At 40.3% G+C, this 17,902-nt stretch overlaps 1 protein-coding gene across 2 annotated transcripts in view; it reads right to left on the bottom strand.

The window, feature by feature from the left end:
• Efl1 (elongation factor like GTPase 1) overlaps nt 1-17,902 on the bottom strand; it is a 138,363-nt gene that overhangs the window by 60,106 nt on the left and 60,355 nt on the right. The gene's annotated exons all lie outside the window — the stretch shown is intronic.

The following is a 17,902-nucleotide window of genomic DNA, read 5'->3' as shown; positions in this document are numbered from 1 at the left end:
GCTACAGAGCCTATTACACTGTCCAGGGCTGAGCTCCATCCCAACCACTGGAGGCTGAAGTTCACTCTGCTTTGCTCTCACTCCTGTGTCCCTTGCCAGTCTACGATCTCCATAGTACTTTCATTCTCTCTGATGAATGAGGCAAACTTTGCTGCAAAATGTAGTGCAGTACCTGCCCCCATCAGATATCTCCTAATGCTGGTGACACTGCTGTCATTACTTAATGGCCACATTCTGAGAAATATATCTTTTAGTAATTCTGTCACTTTATACATACCATGGTGCTCAAATACACAAATCTAGAGACCTAACTTCTTGACATAATTGAGAAGACGTAAACACAACACACTGTTTTGCAGTTCAGTTTTTTGTTTTTTTCTTTTTTTTAATTTTTTGTTCATTATTTATTTATTTATTTGAGAGCTACAGACACAGAGAGAAAGACATAGAGGGAGAGTGAGAGAATGGGCATGCCAGGGCTTCCAGCCACTGCAAGCGAACTCCAGACACATGCGCCCCCTTGTGCATCTGGCTAACGTGGGACCTGGGGAACTGAGCCTCGAACCAGGGTCCTTAGGCTTCACAGGCAAGCGCTTAACCGCTAAGCCATCTCTCCAGCCCTGTTTTTGTTTTTCAAGGTACCATCTCACTCTAGCTCAGGCTGACCTTGATCTTCCTACCTCTGCCTCCAGAGTGCTGGGATTAAAGGTGTGTGCTATCACACCCAGCTTATAGTTAATTTTAAATAGATAGTAGGACATGTTAAAGTGATAATAAAAGTATAGTATATGAGAAGGGGAGAGAGTGTTTGTTGCTTAAGTAGGGGGGGACATACTTGGGCTGGAGATTGCCAATTTTTTAAATTTACTTCTTATAGAGTGTGTGTGTGTGTGTGTGTGTGTGTCACACACAGAGAGAATACGTATGCCAGGGCCTCCTGCAAAGTATTTTGTGTGTCAACCTTTATGTGGTACTGGAGAATAGAACATGGGCTGTCAGACTTTCCAAGCAAAAACAGCTGCGTTTTCTTGCCAGCCCCAAGGCTAACAATTTTGATTCCTCAGAAGCCATGTAAGAAGCTGGGCAAGGCCAGGTATGTCTGTACCCTCAGTCCATGGAGGGTGGAGAATGGAGAACTGCTGTGGCTTGCTGATGGACATCAGCTCTGTCCACCATGTGCAGATGAGTGATAAGAAAAACACACCTGCTATTCTCTTCCGCCTCTACACACACATGCATTGGACTAGTGTATCTGTCAGACATCATGTATACATTCTCTCTCTCTCTTTCTCTCTTTAGTAGAGAAAATGGGTAAACCAGTGACATAGTCACTCATTAAGTATCATGTAATATACATAACAATACATATACAGAATACTGTGCTTCACACCACTATCACCACAGACACATTGTACCACATTAGGACTATGACATCCTGAAACAAGAACTGTCCAACTCCATTTCAATCTTATGTGACCACATCCTCATGAAAGAGACACTCTGAGGAGGACCATAACTACAATCTGAGATACTCAGGGTCTTAGAAGGAATCTTTTTGGGTGCTGCTCTCTGGAGCCTTAGCCCAAAGTGACAAGACATTTGCTGTTTAAAAGGCTGGAACTCTGAAGTCCCTTGAAGATTGCTGTAAATAAGCAATTTTTTGCAGTTTTTAGAGTGCTGGCAAAATGTACCTATTTTCTATCACTCTACAAAGGAAGTTTGCAGTGGACACACACACCACACACATAAACACATGGAAGGAATGAGGGAGGGAAGTACCTGTGTTTCTTTATTGGGTGGTGAGGAATTGTTCCTGATAGTATAGATCTGTTCATGTCTTTATTTTCCTCAATAAAAGGGAAACTTTAGATTCACTATAAATTTCACAAGTAATTTGGTTATATCAGATGATGATGCAACCATCCATTTGGTATAAGAAAGGGCTAGCAGGCTGGAGAGATGGCGTAGTGGTTAAGCACGTGCCTGTGAAGTCTAAGGACCCCAGTTCGAGGCTCGATTCCCCAGGACCCACGTTAGCCAGATGCACAAGGGGGCGCACGTGTCTAGAGTTCCTTTGCAGTGGCTGGAAGCTCTGGTGCACCCATTCTCTCTCTCACGCTCTATCTGCCTCTTTCTCTCTCTGTCACTCTCAAATAAATAAATAAAATCTTTAAAATAAAATTAAAAAAAAAAGAAAGGGCTAGCAAGCAGAATCAGAACAGGAAGTTTTATTTTTTATATTGTATAATTTTTATGGAGGGGGAGAAAACTGGTGTGCCAGGGCCTCTACACACTGTAATTGAACTCCAGATGCATGCACCACCTTCTGTGCATGTGCAACTTTGCACACTTGTGTGTCTGCGTCTGACTTATGTGGGACCTGGAGAGTTGAACATGGGTCCTTTGGCTTCACAGGCAACAGCATCCTTAACCACTAAGCCACCCTCCACTGTAGGGAGTGTTATCTTTGTTATAAGTAATGTTTTGTTTCCCATGTCTTCAGCAACATGAGCAATACCATTAATTTAGGTCTATTATACATACATGTACACAATATTTACATATGAACATATATACCTTATACATATAATACTGTAATACATACATATATAGGTATATGCATAGTATTTCGTTTCAGTTTTCTGCCTGTAAGACATTTAAAAATGAGTAGGACTTGGAGCATAGCTCTGAGGTACAACATGTGCTTAGCACACTCAAAGTTCTAGGTTTGAGCCTCAGCACTAAAAACAAAGCAAAATTCCTCCCTAAATTAGAAGTAAAATTTCAACAAAGTCCCCAAAATATATACTACCCTAATTTTCTTGTATTCTCTGATTTTCTTATACTTACTTTTCCATCCTAGTTTGTATCTCTATTGTGGGTTTTTAAAATATTTTATTTATTTGAAAGAGAGAGAAACAGGCAAGGGGTGGAGATAAAATGGAATCTCCAAAGCCTCTAGCCACTGCAAATAAACTTCAGATGCATGTACCACCTTGTGCATCTGGCCTATGTGGGTCCTGGAGAATCAAACCTGGGTTCTTTGGCTTGATAGCCAAGCACCTTAACTGCTAAGCCATCTCTCCAGCCTTCTCTCTCTCTCTCTCTCTCTCCCTCCCTCTCTCTCTCTCTCTCTCTCTCTCTCTCTGTGTGTGTGTGTGTGTGTGTGTGTGTGTGTGTGTGTGTGTGTGTGTGTTTAAACTGGGAGAGGATTTTGTCATAAATAAGACTGATTTCCATCACCTTAGGTATTAAGGAAAACTGAGTTGTGGTTTTTGTCCTCATCTTTACTCCTCAGCTATTTTTTTTAGCTTTCCCTATATATTATACCTTATTCAATAGCGGTAAGTTCCACACATTCACTGAAAAGTACCAAAAAAGAACAACAACAAAACCCTATGATATTCAGAGCTGCTAACTTCTAAGCTAACTGCAAGCAGTGGGTTTTCTTTTATAGGAAAAAAAAAAGTCTGAAGTTTCACCATCTAAATGTAGCCTGTCTAAAACACCTGGAAATGATTTCAAAATTTTCAAAGTCACTATTCTAATAGGTATCACTTCCAACCTAACCATTACTAGCCTTTGAAATATAGAAGCTAAAAGCAGACTGGACAGATCAAATACTATGGATAAAAGCATTTTGAAAAAGTACATAGTGCTATGAAAACATTAGGTGGTGGTATTAGAAATACATTTGGATATGAAATTCCAAGCTCATTCATTTCAACAATTCCTTAGTGCTTGGAATAGAGTAGAAAGCAGTAAGGCTTAAATCCAGATTCAGTTCAGCATCTTACAGGAATCATTTCAGGCCAGTTGATTTTAATCAAGTCACCCTCCATCCACACATGACTGGAAACAAACCCTGGTTTGGTCAAGCGCCACTGTTGTTCACTCAAGGCCACAACAGTACTTGCTTGTTTGGGAGGTTGGAAATTAGACAATCAAATTTAATGTAACTTTTCAAGAGTTGTATATGGTCTTTCTAACAAAGACAAACTTTAAATTTATAGCTGATTTCAAATCTCTTGCCTGTAACCAATTGATAGGATAAAAATAATCACAACAACAATGAACATGTATATAAACCAGAAATATTAACACTGCAAATAAAGGAAATTTATACTTCATTCTCATCTATTAGATATAGTCAATAATATGGCCGAGAATGATGGCTCATGCCTGTAATGTCAGCACTGAGGAGGTTGAGGCAAGTAGATCACAGTGAGTTCAAGACCAGCCTAGTCAACATAGTGAATTTAGGACAGCCAAGGCTACAGAATGAGACTGTCTCAAAAGGACAAAAAGAATATGAAAAAAAAATGCATTGCTTAAACACACACACACACACAAGCCAATGAAATTGTGTGTGTGTGCACGCATGTGAGTGTGTGTGCTGGAGACGGAACATGTCTTGTGCTGTATATGAATGATAGGCAAGAGCTGTGCAACTAAGGCTACTGAGGCAAAGGCTACGATGTTGGGCATGCTACAACCATAAGAAACACATATAGCAACAAAAAAAAACAGGTGTTTTAAAGATTGATGAGACCCACCGACATAACTCAAATCTAAGTAAACAAATCCTTCCTTAGCAATGAAAAAAACTAGGGTTGCTCACAGACAGCAATTATGAGTAATGACTACAATCATAGCTTACTGCCTTGGGCTTGCTAAGTGTTTTAACAAACATTACCTTATTTGGGTTTCCAACATCATGAACTGGAAAGCCCTGCATACTGATAAAGGGATTAACAATAGTAATGAATCTGAAAATGTGTCAGAACAGAATGTGATAAACTGCCCCAGGGCAGAGATTATATGCACTCATAGCCCTAATCCTCTTGACACTGTGTGAGCATGAGCTCGATGCATAGCTGTTGAGCTGAACTCAACGCCACTTTCATACTGCAAAGAGAGAGGGAGTGTGTACAAACGGGTATGTGGATAAGGAAAAACTACAGGAGGACACAGCCTGGCTTAATATTAGCCTAATGCCAGAGAATAGGCATAGAGATCAGGAAACTTCACATTGTTTCTGTTGTTGGCATTTTATTATTATTTTTTTGTAATAAGCAAATAAGCATGCATTATTTTTGAAATGTATCAAGTGAAAGAAAAATAAAAATGTGGGGCTGGAGAAATGGCTTAGTGGTTAAGGCTTGCCTGTAAAGCCTAAGGACCCAGGTTTGATTTTCTAGTACCTATGTAAGCCAGATGCACATGGTGACACTTGCATCTGGAGTTCATTTGCAGTAGCTAGAGGCCATGGCTCACCCATTCATTCTCTCATAAATAAATTGTTTAAAAGTTAATAATAAAAATGTGGGCTGGAGAGATGGTTTAGCGGTTGGGGCAACTGCCTGCAAATCCTTAAAGACCCACGTTCGATCTCTCTGCAGATCCCAAGTAAGCCAAACACACAAAGGTGATGCAAGCACAAGGTCACATATGCATACTAGGTGCCACAAGTGTCAAGTTCAAATGCAGTGGCTGAGGCTCTGGAGTGCCAATTCTTATTGTCTCTCACTCTAAAAATAAATTAAATAAAATATGCTAGCTAAACGTGTCAATAATTGGGATTAATTTTAAAACAAAACCCTCAACTTATATAATTTTGTAAAGAGGAAACATATTGGGATTGTACTGTGTTTGGATTACTGTGCCCAAAATTATTGGTTCCTAAAAATGGACCATAGTGAACCTAATGATCAGATACACTTAACACGGGCCTTGCTAGAGAACGAAATTAGGCTCCACTTCTGCTTATTGACCACCATCAGATGACAGATAGTGCTAGACAGTGATGTTGTAATTTAAGGCTTATAGGAGATCTGAATTAAGTTTTTCCAGAGTCTTCCTTATATATTCCCAGTTGTGACTTTTATATTTGGAAAAGAGAAACATAATGACATTTTCTCATTACCAAAAGTGTTTATTCCCAAGTCGTAGTATCAGCACATTAACAATGGTTGAAGTGTCCTTATTTTCCCTAACTTGGAGGCACTTTAGCTGGGGTAAAATTTGGCCAGGTAAGAAGACTCACTTTATCAGGCATTATGAATGGCCTATCAGAGTACAAACCATATTCTGTAACTTGAATGTGACAAAAGATCATTCTTCCCTACTTAGACTCAGAACTGACTGACTGTTACTGGATATACCTGGCTGTCTATAATTATCCTACTTGGAATAAAGATAACAACTTATTCTTTAGAAATGTACACCTCAGTTAACTGAATTTCTCATAAAAACCTTCAACTTCTGTGAAGAATTTTGTGCATGTCTCTCAAACTACTGTCTCCTGCATTCCATCCCACACTACAAGGTCCTTCTCTTTAGCTCCAGGACAGGACTGGCATCAACACTGCTAGCTGCCACAGCAGGCAAATCAGGTCAGTCTTTGCTAGGTACTAGAAACCCCTTTGCCTTTGTGCTTAGCAGCTGCATAACCTTAGAGAAAGAATCTCAAGTGAAAAATAGTTTCCTGAAAAACCATCTGGGAAACCCTTAACTAACCAAACAGGGTGACTGGATTCTTTCCCAAACTTGGGTTTGGTCAGTACTACTGGGAAAAAATGGATGAGCCCCAACTCAATCCCAGTCCCCTTTCCTGGCAAGTTCATATACTGTTCTAGAAGAGACCATATTTCATTCTGAGAAAGCCAAACTACTAACTCATTACATAAGTATTCCTTGAGCAGTTACATTTTGTTTATAGACACAAGAAAGAACCAAGATGTCAGTGTGTAAGGATTTATAGAGTCAAAGTCTTACACTGAGATACAAAGGATAACATTTTAGTGTTGACTTATATGTAAAAGGCATCTATTAATAGAAGTAAAAATAGGAAATGCCTTCTAAAATGAGAATTAGCACAGTCAAAATGTTCTTGAAAAAACTAAAACAAACACAAAACGTATCAGTCATAACAAGAGTGACCACATAGAATTTATCATCCAAATCACAGTTTTCAAGAGTGAAAGGGCACTATTAATAACTTCTAAGAGACAAGGAGAAACCAGGACATCCCAGGCAAGCCGTAAGTAAGTATCTTGCCTTACTAAAAAAGACAGGCATAGCAAATGGGTTCAAATTCTCAGCTTTCCCCCTACTTTTGGCATGTGCATGTATGTAAGTGTGTGTATATGCTTGTCCATGTGTGTCCAGGTATGTGGGTACATGTGAAGGTCAGAGGATAACATACATTTGGTATTGTTACTCAGGTCCTTTCTTTTATCTTTTGTTCTCCTTCCTTTTTTCCCTCCCCCTTTCCTTCCTCCCCTCCTCTTCCTTTGCACTTTCTTCCTTCTCCCCTCCTCTCCCTTTCCTTCCTTTCTGCCGTCTTTCTTGCGACAATGTCTCTCACTGCCTGATACTTGCATAATTATGCCACAGTAGCTGGTCAGTAAACCTTAAGAATGTGTCTTTGCGTCCACAGTGCCGAGATTACAAATCAAGTATGCATCACACTTGACCTTTAACACACACACACACACACAGACACACACACACGGGTTCTAAAACAGAGCTCAAGTTCACATGCTTGCAAGGCACGCACTTTATATTGACTGAGCTCTGAACTATCTTCCCAGCCTGCCTCTCAGTTTTTTCATGTACTGTTTTCAGAAATTAAAAATCAGTGAAGCACACTGAAGCAAATGGAAACTAAATAGAATACACACAAAACTTCTACATGTATTCAAAGAGCAGAGCTACAGATTTACTACATTTCAAACTAAATTTTAATTTGGTAATAATCTTGTGGGCTTGGGAAATATATTTTACATCATTTAGAATTCAATATCAATACATTTATATTATCTATAATTCCACAGTAAACAGTCACCTTCTAATGTTTGGGAATTTTTTTTTTTTTTTGAGACAATGCTCCACTGTGTAGTGCCAGTTGGCCTGGCACTTCCTATGTACACTAAGCTGGACTCAAATTATATTAACCCTCCTGCCTCTGCCTCTCAAGTGCTGGGATTATAGGCATAAGTCACCAGGCCTCGCTATGTAAGTTTAACATATTCAGTTATAAACTTGTTTAGATGCATAAAGGTTGTTTTTGAAATTATGAAAAAACACACACACTGTAACTCTGTCAAAATTATATAGAAATTAGACTTTAATGGACCAAATTCAAATGCAGAAATCACTCAGTTGTTCCAAAGAGTGAAGATATTTTGAAGCATCTTTGAAAGACCAAGTAATATTACCTATAAACCAGGAGGTACTTGGCTGCAAATAGCACCATAGTCCCTGCGTCTGGGTATAGTAGTACATACACACATCTACAAAATACACATGGAAACATACGCCTAGCTGCCTGTTACCAAGCTTGTTGCAACTAGGAGAAATGGATTCCTGGTGAATATACTGACCATGAGGAAAAACATGAAGATGCAAACCGATGCACATCTCAGAAGTCCAAGTTTCCTGCCCTTCAGATTCCTCTTCTGATCTCCTGTTGTGCAGTATTCCCTTTCTTCTATATACTCTAGAAGCTAAGTGATGGCAAACTAGTGACTCCTGTCGGGGTAGCTCATCCAGCTTGCACACTCCAGGCACACACTTGGGAGGCCAGCAGCAAAGCCACAGCTGTCATCATTTGTTCACTCACTAACACTTGAACTAGTGTCCTCGTCACATGCACTCCTGTGTAGAAAGCCTGGGCTCGATGGCAGAAACATGCCCAAAGGAAGTCAATTCTTGCTCTAGCATCTCAGATACGGACTGAAAACCCAACTGAAAGGAAGGCATTAAAAGAAGTATTAGAACTCAGGAAGAAGCAAAACCTGTCAGTCTTGGGCTGAAGAGAAGGCTTAGCAGTCAAGGCACTTGCCTGCAAAGCCTAAGGTCCCAGGTTTGATTCTCCAGGTCCCATGTAAACCAGATGCACAAAGTGGCACATGCATCTGGAGTTTGTTTGCAGTGACTAGAGACCCAGTGCACCCATTTTTTTCTCTCTCTCCCTCCCTCCAATAAATAAAATAAAAATCAAACTTAAAATATTTTTTAAAATAAAGGGAGAAACTTCTTTTAAAAAACAAACAAAAACACTGTCAGTCTAAAAACGCCAGAGGTTTCATAAAAGCGGCAGCAGTGGAGCCAGGACTTGGATCTGTGTCCACTGGGCAACTCAGACAAGAGGGATGTAGATGTAGTGCAGTTAGGCACGTAGAACACTAAGGCCAGGGTTTAAAGCAACAAAAAGCACATGTCATGAAAGGTGTTGTAGTTTCAATGTAAAATGAAACTCATAGATTTGTGTGTTTGAATATTTAATGCTCAGCTGATGATGTTCTGGAAGGTTGTGGAAACTTCTAAGAGGTGGAACCTTACTGGAGGTACTGTATCAATGAGGGTGGCCTTGAGGTGTTACAGCCTGATATTCTCACTCTCTTCCTCTCCCACTCCTCTCTGCCGATGATGATGTGACTTACAGCTTTCTGTTCCTGTCACATTTTCCCATCATGATAGACTCTAGCCTCTGGAACTGTTAGGCAAAATGAACTTTTGCCTTAAGCTGCTTCTGGTCAGTTTTTTTTGTTGTTGTTGTTGCAGCAAAAACAAAACAAAACAAAAAAAAAATTAATATGCACAGAGTCTCTTTCCAGAAAGTACAACTTGTTAACTCCTCAGCTTTCTTCATCCTTTTGAGCTCAGTTCCTTTTCTTTCTGACCTTCAGAGTGTTTTTATCCCTCAAGGGAGAGACCTGAGTTCCAGTCTCCATTCTCACTACCAGCTGCTCAAGCTTGGAGAAGACCCAGACCTTCTCTGGGTCTGAGAGTTCCCATTTACAGGGACTAGACACAACTATGAAATTCCAGGTTACCTAAGTAGAATGTCAACAATGATTACAGTATATTTTCATTTTTATAATCCTAGTGAGTGAAAAGGATTAACCACATAAGTAAGCTCATCTCTACAACCGAGCACAAACCAAAGCATGGTTAATGCAGGATAGCTGGAACTGTGTGGTATGTTGAGCCAGCAAATTCTCTGTCTTGGGGTTTTCATCTGCAAAATGAAGATGATGAACTCATCACTAAAGTGCATTTTGAAGGTTAAAAAAAAGTGGCTCACTGAATACCTGACATGCAGTAAGTACTAAATAAATGCTGGGTAGATATGGTTCAAAACAACTTTCAAATACATTAGCACAAGCGTCAATTTTAACAGTATCAGTTAACAAAAATATGTAAATACAATGAAGTTCATTATATAAACTACTCAGAAAGTGGAAGGCTTTGTGGCTTTCAAGAAAACATCTATTATGCAATAAACCAACTAATTGCTGCTTCTGATGAGACCAAAACAACCATTCCTGTTTCCACCCCAGGTGACCCCTGGAGAGTAGAGAATTTACTTTTGATTTTCAAAGCATATCTGATTCCTCCTAGCCATTACAGACTCAAATAACACATGGACTTAGATTTGTTTCACAACAGTGAAGGAATAAAAATTTTCCTTTCAGTTCTGCACTTGAATCACAGACCTAAGTCTTCTAAAATGGTCATCAATACAATTATGAGCTGAAGTGCTGTAAATTAACAGTCATCTGGGCAATGTAAAACAGAAGTGGTGACGATGTGCTTCTAACTGCACGGGAGATGGACTATTAGTGATATCCTACATTCTGCTATACTGCCCACTAAGCTGCATGCATTTTCGTAATAATGGTCTTACAAGCTAGAAACAACAAGGAGTCAAAAGTCTTTTTTTATGATGAAGAGCAAGCCAAAGTGGGGGAAAATATGCACCTGAAACAATGCCTTTAGTATCTGGAAGAGGGGGGAAAGAAAAAGAAAACAAATATTGGCCAAAATAATTTTAAGTGAATGCTTTGAAATCATTCTTCAGGTTGAAAGGGCATGCGACATTATCTCAAATTTCTATATGAACAACACAGTCATTTCCAAGCCCCCAGTGCTACAGTCTGTCTGCCATGTGCTGGTTCTGGCCTGGTGAGGGAAATGCTCATAGAACTGACATGGAGGAATCCTGAGAGTGCTCCCAAAACTTCAGCCTGGCAAGCCCCAATCTCCTCAGCATTCAACTGCCCATCAAACAGATTGATGTGCGTAGGAACACAAACCACACATCTTCCAGGTGGATCAGCACAGCACAGGCTCCTGCCAACTCATCTTTGTTCCTTTTCCTGATGTGCGGAAAATCTGTGGAGAAGGCTGCCCTCCTGTGTTCATGCTGCACCTTGCTGGCCACTATGAATGTCTGTTTGCACCATTATCCACTGAGGGGATGGGACCTTAGACTCTGTCCCTCAACCTCCACTCCCAAACAGGGCCATAGTCAACAGACTGTGGCTGAGGCTTTCACAGATGCCAGAGCTTCTGACTTGCTCAGGTGTTAGAAAGCCTTTCTGGACCTCTGTGGTGGCACTGCCACATTCACCTGGTCCTTTATGCACCCCATCAGGATGAGGACTGCCTTCTGCAATCTCCTGATGCTGAAATTCCTGTTTTTCAAAATGCCTCTGGTTCTGTGATCCTCATGTGAAACAGTCTACAAAGAGAGCACAGGGCAAAGAGGTACTGAAAACAGCAGGACAACCCAAAAGAGTAGGAGGAGAATCCAAGACATGGACTATGGAGATGTTTCCTAAAAACCAGCTATGAGAGATAATCTGACTCTGTGCTGTTTCCCATGGCGGTGAACTCATACTGAAAGTCCCCATGAACGTGGCCTTGCTGGAGGTTCCCCAGACTGCAGAGCTGGCACTGCTCCTCTTGTCAGCAGCTAGTTATCCTACTGGCTGCTGAGCTGGGATGAGAGCTGGGAAAGGACTAGAAATAACTTGAAACACTAAGCACCTAAAATGAAAAACTTGCCTTAGTGAGTACTACAAAACCATAGGTAATACAGTAACCACAAAATAAGTGAACATGAACAAATAACAAGGCTATAAAATTAAGCTAACAAAGGCTTGTCTTTTTCTAAAAGAGGCTTTGGACCCTAAGAAAGGAAAGCTTATCAAAAACGGTCTATAGTCCTTTGGTGATCCCCAACAGCATGCCTCTAACAAATCTCAATGTAAGGACTAGAGAAAGGGAACGTCAGCATAGGAAAAGGTCTCATCCAAATGCAGATCCTCTGAAAAATGAAAATACATTAAACGCCACCCAGGTGCTCTACAATTAATTCATGCCATCATCACAGCAGTTGGTCTCTCTAGAAGTTAAAAATAAGAGGCTGTGGGCTTCACAAATAACCCTGCAGTAAGAAGGCCAAGGACAGACATTGTGTTGAAGGAAGCTCTTTGGAAAAAGGAGTTTGGGATGATGCCTGATGGTTCAAGTTGAGAAAGCTGGTCTAGAGATTAAAAAAAAAAAAAAATCCTTGTATGACAATGAGAGTGACCTTTCCCCCCTAATGACTAGCACTAGGGTGATAATAAAGTTAGGCAGGGTTTAAGTTATAGCCTCTTCTTTAGCTCCCTGTCATTAGGAACAGCTCAATAATGTAAAGATGTAGAGTCTTCTCAGGTAAACTTAGAAATTCTTGCACAAAAATTATTTCCTATTATAGAAGCATAAGTATACATGGTGTTTGTGCATAGGTAAAAGGTGAGAAGGGTATGTATATATACACACACACACACATTAATATATTTGTGCATAAAAGCATGAAGGATTATGTATTATGCTGACAGCACATGTAGCAATCATTGCTAGGGATCTAACTTAACAAGATATTTACTAGCTGCGATAAAACCAGGTTAAAAAATGAATTACCACAATAATCAAAATCCAGAGAAGTACCTGACAAGTACAGCAGAGTGAAAAGCTATGCTATTTGCAGGATTCCCTCCCTCCCTCCCTTTCTCTCTCTCTCTCTTTTTCTTTTCTTTTGTAGTGATGGAAATTGAGCCCAGTGCCTGGCATAAGCAATTGTGAGAATTTAATAATGAAAAAAATGGTAGCAAAACTGTAAGGAAGGGATCAACAGAATGACTTTAGATGTGCTGGCTAATAGCTGTGCATCTGTACAAACACCAATCTGACTTAGTTTATGGGTTACCTGGTCCAGGTACTGCAAGAGCTGAGGCTGGTGCATGGGAATTACACATCAGAAGAGCACAAGTGCCAAATGACAAGGTTGAGTTAGGGAACTCCAAACAGGAGCGTGCCAGTGAACCTGAGACTCTTCTACATGACACTCCTAAGCGTACAAAACCACCACCATGGGCAGACTAACACCCCAGACCACAACAGGTAAGTTTTGCCTTCCCCCTTGGAGCACCAAGCTTAGGAGACTAGTAAGGTGCTTCAAAAGGCTGCTGGGGTGATTATGAGCTAACAAAGCCTAAAACCATACTCTCTTGTTGACCACCACACAGAGAGACTCAGAATGTCAGTTCTCCAAGAGTGAGCAGCCTTGTCTACTTCACCAGAGTGCAGCTGTGAGCCTCCCAGAGCACCTGGGAACACAAAGAGGGGAGGGAGAAGCATTAGTTTCAGTGTCAACTAGAATTAAGCAAAGAATTTCCAGTAAGTGCACCTTGTCTCTGGAGATTAGATAACTATCACATTAAAATACAACTGGCTGGACAAGGTGGTGCAGTCCTGTAATTCCAACACTTGGGAGGGAGAGGTGGGATGATCAGGCCAAGGCTAGCATCTGCTACACAGAGAGTTTGAGGTTAACCTGAGGTGTATGAGACCTGTCTCATACACAAAAATAAAATAACTACAGACAGGCACATGCCTTTAATCCCAGCCCTTGGGAGGCAGAGGCAGAGGCAGAGGCAGAAGGATCAAAAGATCACAGTGAGTTCGAGGCCAACCTAAGGACTACAAAGTGAATTCCAGGTCAGCCTGGGCTTCAGTGAGACCCTACCTCAAACAAACAAACAAACAAAAAAAGCCTACCTCGTTTTTTTTAAAATGAGAAATATTCATATCAAGACAAGATTTTGCTCTTAACTACCAAATTCTAGCATTTCTACATAAAAAAAAGAAACAAGTCTTTCAAACTTTCTATATTCTTTATGTACTAGAGAATTTTGGATGTCAAACATTAAGTAAGTAGTTTCTGGCTGCTCACATTTCTGTCCCCTAAATCAAGTGATCCTATTAATTGATTACCCTTTCAACTAATACATACTGAACACACAATAGCAATCAAATGTGAAGACTTACAAGGCCCAGTCCCTGAGGAACCTGTAGTTACCCTCATCCTCCAAATGAGTGAAGTTTAGGAAACTAACCTAGGTGTTTATCTACAAAGGAGAGAGATTTCCTTCCCTAATCAAAGGTGAACTGACTGTCCTCTGCCTTCACATAAGGCTGAGAAAAAGTCACTTACTTTTAAAAACAATGCAATATAGTTTGTTCCAAGGAAAAAAACTATGTAATTCTTTTCTCATGCAGTATGCAATACTTTATTTATTTATTTTAGACAGAGACAGTAAGTACACTAGGCCCTCTAGTCACTGCAAATGAACTCAAGATGCACGTGCCACCATGTGCATTTGGTTTTACGTGGGTACTGGGGAGTCAAACCTGGGTACTTATGCTTTGCAGGCAAGTGCCTTAATTGCTGAGCCATCTCTCTCACCCAATAGTTATATGTTTTTAACCTTTATATAGATGGTCTATAACTGGCTTCATTTTTAAATTAAGTATACTTGTGAGACTGGCCAAAATTGATAATATTGTTCATCTTCACTTGTTTATGACATTCTACTTCATAAATACACCAGAATTTAGTTATCTGCCTTATTATCATGTATTTTTAGTTTTTTTTTTTCATAAATACTGCTACTACCATCAACATCCTTATACTTGTCTCCCCCTCCCCTTTTTAATCAGAGAGAATACAGTAAAAGAAAGAGTGTGAGCGAGAGAAAGAGAATTGGTGTGCCAGGGCCTCCAGCCACTAAAATTGAACTCCACACATGTATGCCATCTTGTGGGCATGTGCAGCCTTGCCTGCTTATGTCATCTTGTGTGTCTAGCTTATGTGAGATCTGGAGTGTCAAACATGGGTCCTTAGGCCTCCCAGGCCAGAGCCTTAACCGCTAAACCATCTCTCCAGCCCACGTCTCCTTTTTAAAGAGTATACTTGGACCAGGGAGATAGCTCAGTTAGTAAAGTGCTTATCATGCAAACATGAACACCTGAATTCAATGAGCAGAATGCACTTAAAAGCTGAGTGTACTGGTATGTACTTGTAATCCCAGTGCTAGGGAGGACAAAGCAGCTGGATCCCTAGGCTTGCTAGCTAGCAAGTGTTGCCTACTTGGTAAGCTCCATGCCAATGAGAGACCCTATCTCAAAAAGGGATGGGTGGCATTTCTGAGAAATGACACCCAAGGTTGTCCTCTGGCTGTCACATGCATGCACACAAACATGCAAGCATACCTGTACACACATGAAGACACACATACATGCAGAGAATAGATTTAAGTCTGCATTTTCGGATCACATGGTTTTTGAAATCTCAACTGTTTCACACCTACAGCAAAGGGTACTGCCAATTGTAAAAACTTTTGTCCTCCTTATGATTATAAAAGAATATTTCATTGTAATTTAAAAAATACATTTCCTGGGCTGGAGAGATGGCATAGCAGTTAAGCACTTGCCTGTGAAGCCTAAGGACCCCGGTTCGAGGCTCGGTTCCCCAGGTCCCACGTTAGCCAGATGCACAAGGGGCCGCACGCATCTGGAATTCGTTTGCAGAGGCTGGAAGCCCTGGCGCGCCCATTCTCTCTCTCCCTGTCTTTCTCTCTGTGTCTGTCGCTCTCAAATAAAACAAAAATTAAAAGAAAATACATTTCCTAACAACTTCACATCTAACATGTCTGCCACATATGTTCACGTTTTAGATCATAAAAGAAACATGCTTTACTATCCAACATCACTTTCCTCAAGCCACATCCTTTATCTTTTCTGAAAATATTAAGTATAAATTTTTCATAATAGTGCTTTTACTCAAAATTCATAATCATAGTTAGCACATCAGCAGAGAGAGAGAGCTCAAAGATTAAGGTGCTTTCCTGCAAAGTCTAATAACCTGGGTTCACTTCCCCAACAGTCATGTCTTCTATCTATTCCTACAGACTAACTCCCCAGGATGATTTTTCAACATAGGATGGCCTTTAAAATCCTTGACAGATAATGTCAAACTGTATTCTAATGAACTGTCTTAATTTATGCATATAAAAGGGTATTTCTTGACTTTATTTTTTTAATTTTTAAAAAGTGTTATTTTTTCTTATTTATTTGAGAGTGAAAGAGGGAGAGAGGGAGGGTGTGCCAGGGCCTCCAGCCACTGCAGATGAACTCCAGATGCATGGATCACCTTGTGCATATGGCTTATGCGGGTCCTGGGGAATCGAACCTGGGTCCTTTGGCTTTGCAGGCAAACACCTTAACTGCTAAGCCATCTCTCCAGCCCTTAACGCTCTTTAATACATGCATGACAATCAGGTGGCTGTCTTTTAATAAGACTACAGGGAGAATGGTATACAGTACTCTCCCAACATTCACAAGTTATTTACAAATGCCAAACTATCTCTCCATCTGAGGTATGGTATAATTACTAAGAATAGAAATCATATGTTCACTTTAGGTTTCTTAGAACTTAGCTTTTCCTTACACCATTATTGTCCTCTCTTTCTTACTTCCAAATACCTGGCATCTGGCCAGCTATGATCTCATTTGTTTGGCTAAATGCAAGGCTCTAGCCTCCCTGGTCTGCCCAGTGTTGGTCTGGCCACTTTGCAATTGAAATACAAGTATATTTCCAAAAAAAAATTCAGAATGTAATATAACTTGAGTCCTTCTCATTATCATGTGAGTGTTCTAAGTATAACTACTCACTTCTTCAACTACTGTATCTAAAATAAATGCAGGCCCAAACCACAGGGGAACTGAAGAGCCTGCAAGAAGACTGCCACTGAGTTTGTAGACTGTTATGGCATGGGAACCTGTACCCACTGTCCCAACTAGCAGGCAAGAGGGCCTAGCCCTTATAGAAAAGAAAGTGTCAGTAGCACTCCTCCTAGCTCACCCTTGGGAAGCTCTGAACTGTCTAAGAATAGCCTGTAGACCACAGCTGATGGGCACTCCACTCAGGCCAGTCTTACATTTCCATGCCTGTGTAATGCATGCTGGACTTCAAATCTCCATTTCTTTCTACAGCCTCATGCTGACCCCACTCAGTGTAAGTACAATCTAAAGTTCTGCTGGCAACAGCTCACAGTTGCTTCTCCATGTATTTACTATGTTTCAAAATGGCACTTTGTGCCAATCCTTCTTTATTCTCTCATGAGATGTTAATGCTTTCCGCGCTGCTCACCTGGGGGAGATTATACCTTCCATCACTGACCGTGTAACATTTTCATCTTTCCCTCTCATTGGCATAAACATGCTCAATCAATTCTAGTGAGAACACACACACACAACTATTCCTTCAAACTATTATCCCACTTTGCTCATTTCTTTAAATAACAAACTTCAGAGAAACTATTTCAATTACAACTTCTTTGATCTTCCTTCATGATCCTCTCTCTACTTTTTAAGTGTCATTTACAAAAGAGGATATGGTGGTGCACAACTATAATTACAGTACTTGGGACAAGGCAGAAGGTTCCTAAGTTTCAGTCCAGTTAAGGCTATACATAGCAAGACCTCATGTTAAATAAGAATGAAAGAGAGGTACATACTATTTGGATTAGAGGAAATTAAACCCCTATATGGTCTAGAGTGCAGTGAGCTTCTCAGCAGACAAACACTTCTTAGGCCTTGCAGCAGTATTAATCCAATTTAGCTATTCAGAAGACACATGGTCACAGCAAAGTACTTCAGTTAATGAAAATGAGAATTAAACAAAACAACTTTACCCACATGGTAAGTACTTTATCAAGTA

The sequence above is a fragment of the Jaculus jaculus genome, chromosome 3 (genome assembly GCF_020740685.1).
Source record: "Jaculus jaculus isolate mJacJac1 chromosome 3, mJacJac1.mat.Y.cur, whole genome shotgun sequence".
Classification (NCBI taxonomy): Eukaryota; Metazoa; Chordata; class Mammalia; order Rodentia; family Dipodidae; genus Jaculus; species Jaculus jaculus.
The sequence above is the reverse complement of the archived record's forward strand: the minus strand, read 5'-3'. Positions and strand labels throughout refer to the sequence as shown.